This window comes from Montipora foliosa, chromosome 3 (genome assembly GCF_036669935.1).
Source record: "Montipora foliosa isolate CH-2021 chromosome 3, ASM3666993v2, whole genome shotgun sequence".
In the NCBI taxonomy this organism is placed as follows: Eukaryota; Metazoa; Cnidaria; class Anthozoa; order Scleractinia; family Acroporidae; genus Montipora; species Montipora foliosa.
In genome coordinates, this window is record NC_090871.1 from 58,867,770 (window position 1) to 58,873,800 (window position 6,031).

General features: G+C 40.0%; 1 pseudogene; it reads right to left on the reverse strand.

Annotated features, from left to right (window-relative positions):
* Positions 1-2,482: 2,482 nt before the first annotated feature.
* Positions 2,483-6,031, reverse strand: part of LOC137997815 (protein NLRC3-like) — a 38,128-nt pseudogene continuing 34,579 nt past the window's right edge.

A 6,031-nucleotide genomic window follows, 5' to 3' on the forward strand; every position in this document is an offset into this window, starting at 1 on the left:
CATTTTTTCTTCAACTTGCTGGGCATTTCGTAGGCTTTATTTTGGTAAGGAAGAGTTTCTGAGAAACCTTTCATCATCTTAGAATTAGGTGCTCAGAAAGGTAGGTGGGTAATGGAGCAAGCTTTTCATGGAGATTTCAGGTCAGTGTTACATGGTTTTCTTGGCCGTTTCTCTAGTTTCCTTGACTGAATTGTGCTCATTCTGGTATTCTCTTCTCCCTGCACAAGTTAGTGGACAAAGCTGTTCCTGACCGTTAAAAGTGATGACGTCACAAGATGGGACCGTGGATAAAGCTGGACGTATTTTGCCAGATAGTAATCAAAGGGTTTGAGAAAAAAAAAAATTGCAAAAACTCGGTTTGGGGTCCCCCGTGCTACTTTCGATCCAAAGAGGGAGAGATTAATCGGTCCCTGAGCCATACGTGATTAACCCCTTGACTACGGTGGCTCCTCTATTAGTGTAATAAAAACTAAGGATAGTCTATAGTTGTGAATTTTTTTCTTTGTTCTTGTTCATGTGGTAAGCAGAGTTAGTACAGAACGCATGCGCATTCGTAAAATACGTATTAACCCTTTGGCTACTAGAGATTTGGCCGAAAAACACGTTTTGAAGCCGCGGCCTTTCCAGCCAGGTGCAAAATAAGCGCTTGCAAAGTTCGGAATGCGCAGAAAGCAAAATTTCGACATAGTTTTTGGTTTAAAAGTAGCACAACACTTTCGACTTTCACTTTTCGCTTTCTCTCCTTCCCTCTCTTTTCGCTTTCCTTTGCCTCATTTTTTCTTCAACTTGCTGGGCATTTGGTAGGCTTTATTTTGGTAAGGAAGAGTTTCTGAGAAACCTTTCATCATCTTAGAATTAGGTGATCAGAAAGGTAGGTGGGTAATGGAGCAAGCTTTTCGTGGAGATTTCAGGTCAGTGTTACATGGTTTTCTTGGCCGTTTCTCTAGTGTCCTTGACTGAATTGTGCTCATTCTGGTATAGTTTGAGCGATCTCTTCTCCCTGCACAAGTTAGTGGACAAAGCTGTTCCTGACCGTTAAAAGTGATGACGTCACAAGATGGGACCGTGGATAAAGCTGGACGTATTTTGCCAGATAGTAATCAAAGGGTTTGAGAAAAAAAAAATTGCAAAAACTCGGTTTGGGGTCCCCCGTGCTACTTTCGATCCAAAGAGGGAGAGATTAATCGGTCCCTGAGCCATACGTGATTAACCCCTTGACTGCGGTAGCTCCTCTATTAGTGTAATAAAAACTAAGGATAGTCTATAGTTGTGAATTTTTTTCTTTGTTCTTGTTCATGTGGTAAGCAGAGTTAGTACAGAACGCATGCGCATTCGTAAAATACGTATTAACCCTTTGGCTACTAGAGATTTGGCCGAAAAACACGTTTTGAAGCTGGTTGAGGGGTTTTTTGGTCACTGTCGTGCTGTTTAAGAGCTAAACCTCCCTACAAACCCGTTTGCAGGTTGTACACTCCGCGGCCTTTGCAGCCAGGTGCAAAGTAAGCGCTTGCAAAGTTCGGAATGCGCAGAAAGCAAAATATCGACATAATTTTTGGGTTTAAAAGTAGCACAACACTTTCGACTTTAACTTTTCGCTTTCTCTCCTTCCCTCTCTTTTCGCTTTCCTTTGCCTCATTTTTTCTTCAACTTGCTGGGCATTTGGTAGGCTTTATTTTGGTAAGGAAGAGTTTCTGAGAAACCTTTCATCATCTTAGAATTAGGTGCTCAGAAAGGTAGGTGGGTAATGGAGCAAGCTTTTCATGGAGATTTCAGGTCAGTGTTACATGGTTTTCTTGGCCGTTTCTCTAGTTTCCTTGACTGAATTGTGCTCATTCTGGTATTCTCTTCTCCCTGCACAAGTTAGTGGACAAAGCTGTTCCTGACCGTTAAAAGTGATGACGTCACAAGATGGGACCGTGGATAAAGCTGGCCGTATTTTGCCAGATAGTAATCAAAGGGTTTGAGAAAAAAAAAATTGCAAAAACTCGGTTTGGGGTCCCCCGTGCTACTTTCGATCCAAAGAGGGAGAGATTAATCGGTCCCTGAGCCATACGTGATTAACCCCTTGACTACGGTAGCTCCTCAATTAGTGTAATAAAAACTAAGGATAGTCTATAGTTGTGAATTTTTTTGTTTTTTCGAAGGCATTGTGGTTAATGCTCACCAATGCAGTTAAAAGCTTCTTTTTAAGATTGGCTACATGGTATGACCAACACAGAGTGGGGTATATATTTCCCGTCTAAGTTGTTGGTTGAATAATTAGCGTACAGAAGATAGCTTCTCCATTGTTTTCTCTGTTTTGCCTCGAGTTTTCTCGATGAACGCCGGGGGCAACTACTTTAAAAATACTGGTGGCCTAATAGACCATATTCATCAATGGAGACCAACAAATTATTCCTTCGTTTGTATTTTGTTCATGGAAAAATTCAAAAGTTAACACTGAGCTTAGGCCCAAGTTTATGACATGAAGCGAAATGAATAGGTTTAATTTCAGTTTTTATTTCAAAGTCACACGAAAATATCTATTTGCAAGAAAGTGAGAAAGAAACATACAATGAATATAAACAGTCTTACAAAGATAGTTTAAAGGCAGCGCGGAGTAAACGTCATAAGCGATCGTGTGAGTACAAGAAACAAGCAAGCCAGAAACTTTAATGCGGTGCGGCGTCGCAACAATGGATTAGCACTGTGCTTACATGCAAGCGTAGCTTTTCTTTCCATTCACTTGAGACTTTGCATTTGAATTTCCTTGAATGCATACAACAGGGGCACCCAACGAGAATATAGTTCAAAACTACTTAAACATAGCATTGTTAAAGGTATTTTAGTATTTAAACGGTAGATATAGGCATATTTTTATCCCCTAAAAATTTTACATCTGTTCGGATTTTCTAGCTGAAAGTCTAGTGATTCGAAAATTACAGGGATCAAAAGTTACCTTTTCGAAATTTTCAGCCAGAAAAAAGGCTCCCGAAAATTCTAGGTGACCTTTTTAGGGTAAAAATCCGTTAAAAATGGGCAATTATACCATTTTTTAGACGTTCGAAAATCCTAGGACAGGCAGGCAAGCAAGAAATTTTACAACAAATGTTCCGAAAATTCTAGATCTTAAATCGTCTTCCGAACAGATATTTTCCGAAAATTGACGTTGGGTGCCCCTGATACAAAACTAAATGTTACAAAGTATACTTCATATAATGGCGCATATTTCATTGCAATTAAAACTATCGCCGCCTCCCGTTTGCTGTACAATTTTTAAAGGGATCTTCATTGAAAATTCAAACCCTTTGAGAATAAAACGTTTTGTTTCAGGTTATTTCGATACCATTTATATGTGAATGCTATATTATAATACGAAAGGAATACAGAAAGAATCTTAACAGCGCAAGATTTAAATTGGGCACAACACTTCGTTAGCCGATTTGGCATTTAAATCTCGTTCAAAGGATGCTAGTAATTCGAATACATTGCAACAATTCTTTTGGGCTCTGACCTTTGGTCCAACGGAAACCTCCAAGGGAGGGTTAATTTGAAAACGTTTTGACAATGGTCAATACGATTAGTATGAAATACGTTTAACTAGGCCAGGGCTCGACACTAACGGTAGCCAACTAGCCACAGGCTAGTGAATATTGTGAAGCAGTGGAGTTCTGGACGAAAACAAAAATGAAAATGACTAACAACACAAACTATGAGCGGATTCTATGGAATTTACTGCCTTAGAAAATGATAAGTTAAAAAAAAAAAATGAAGAGGAAACCAACGCGGATTACAGTTTCCCCACGCCACGTTACAAGCGATTAATCACGTGTGAAATCATGCGGAACGTCACGGCTGCTGTGTCCATATGCGCGTAACTCCAGGGGCACCCAACGAATCTGTTCCTCACATTATCTGTTCCCGAGAGGAATCTTGCTGGCTGGCAAAAATACAGGTGTTTCAATGAGCTGGCTGGGAAATTTTGTTATTGAGAGAGGTTTTGCCTGGTAATTACTGACTTTTTCTAGCATTTCAACCCAAGCAGGCTGTAGAAACTCTGAAGACTGAGGAAGACTAAAAAAAAAAAAAAAAAAGAACCCCTTCCCTCTCCCAGAGAGTAGTCACAAAACAAACATACGACGGCTGGTCAGAGCGATTCATGCGGAAAAAACCTGTTTTGTCCCGGTTTTGTCGCTTTTGTTCGGTCGTTTCGGATCGAGGGATTTGAAAGCGCGCGGAATTCTTGGCTGGGAAATAAATTTGATCAGCTGGCTGGGAAACCAACCAATTTTATCTAGCTGGCTGGGAAATTTCTTGTGTGTCTTGCTGGGAAAAAGGAACAGATAATGTTTTCCCAGCAACACTGAAAAACACCTGAAAATGCCTTAATAACATTTATTTTCATTAACTGGAGTATAATAATACATTTTACAACAAATTGGTCGTTGGGTGCCCCTGTAACTCTGTCGCAAACAATCGCAAGCACATTCCGAGAGCTCGATCACAAACAGTTTGCATAAATGAAACACCTTTTACGTTCATCCCCGACCAATGATCGCAAACAAGACGCAAGAGATTTTGTCTATTGTTAAGTCTTGTTGGCAACGAGTAGCAATGCAAAGGCGAAGAAACAACGATATGGAAACACAATCGTAAACTGTTTCTGATTGTTTGCGATCAATCGACGATATTTTTGTGCACGCGATACGTTTTGATACGTTTTGACGAATTAGAGGCAAGTATAAGTAATGAAAATGGTGTCCGAGTTCGATTGTGGCAATGAGGATACTCCTCAAAACAGGATCAGAAACACAAACACAAAAAAGTGAGTGTTTGCAAATCGAGCCAACGCAAACTGTTTGCGACGTTGTTACGTGTATATGGAAAGAGATCACATACTTGTTTAGAAATTGAATCCAAATATAATTTATTTCAAATTAAAAAAAAGAAAGATAATATGGAGCGTCTTATCTCGTTTACTAGGAATGGTGAATCTCACATAAAAAGAGAGAAAACTTGCTCGTGAGCACTGTGGCCGCCGAATATTAATTGACTCTGGAAACCATAATTCAAGCATAAAACGCACAGACTGCTGTTTAAAACTATTAAAAAGGGTTAATGAGGGTAAGTATGTCCTTTCGAATTTCCTTTAGATCTAATTTAAGATCATATTATTTTTCCGCATTCCGCTCCTTTTGTGCTTCATGCATAGAATGGCGCTTGCAGGTTAAATTTCAATCGCAAGTAGCTCTAATCAAAGGAACAGCGTTTCCACAGAGTTCCAAACAAGCAGTTTAGCAAGTATGTACGGTTTATTTCTTAATTTACTTTACTCCGCATTTTTCATATTCCAGTGCAGTCTTGAGTTGCAAAGTTTTGGCAACGGTTCTGTGAGAATTGGCCTCAAGGCGACAAATCTTTGGCTTCATAAGAAAAATATGGGAAGCCGTACACTCCAGCATATTTGCACCACTGTTGCGAGGATGGATATGAGAATATGAGAATATTTACTAAAAGCGCGAGTTGTGTTTGCAATTGTGGAATTTTTTCGTGATAGGTTTTACAAATGAATGAAACTGGGCATGACGAGACTGGCTAGTGCAAATTGAGATTTGGCTAGTGAAATCAGACGTGATACTAGCCACTAGGCTAGTGAGCTAAAAAGTTAGCCTCGAGCCCTGTATGCCAAAGGGCCCTGTATTTGCTTTAGCCAACGCAGCAGCACCTGAGTCACCGATTCCATTATGAGACAAATCCAACAGTAGGAGTGTTGTATTGATTTCCACTGCTTTAGCCAATGCAGCAGCACCTGAGTCACCGATTCCATTGAAAGACAAATCCAACAATTTCACACTTGAATTGATTTCCTTTGCTTTACCCAGTGCAGCAGCGCCTGAGTCACCGATTCCATTGTGAGACAAATTCAACAATATCAGTGTTGAATTGATTTCCAGTGCTTTAGCCAGTGCAGCAGCACCTGAGTCACCGATTCCATTGCTACACAAAAACAAGTGTTTCAGCGTTGAATTGATTTCCACTGCTTTAGCCAGTG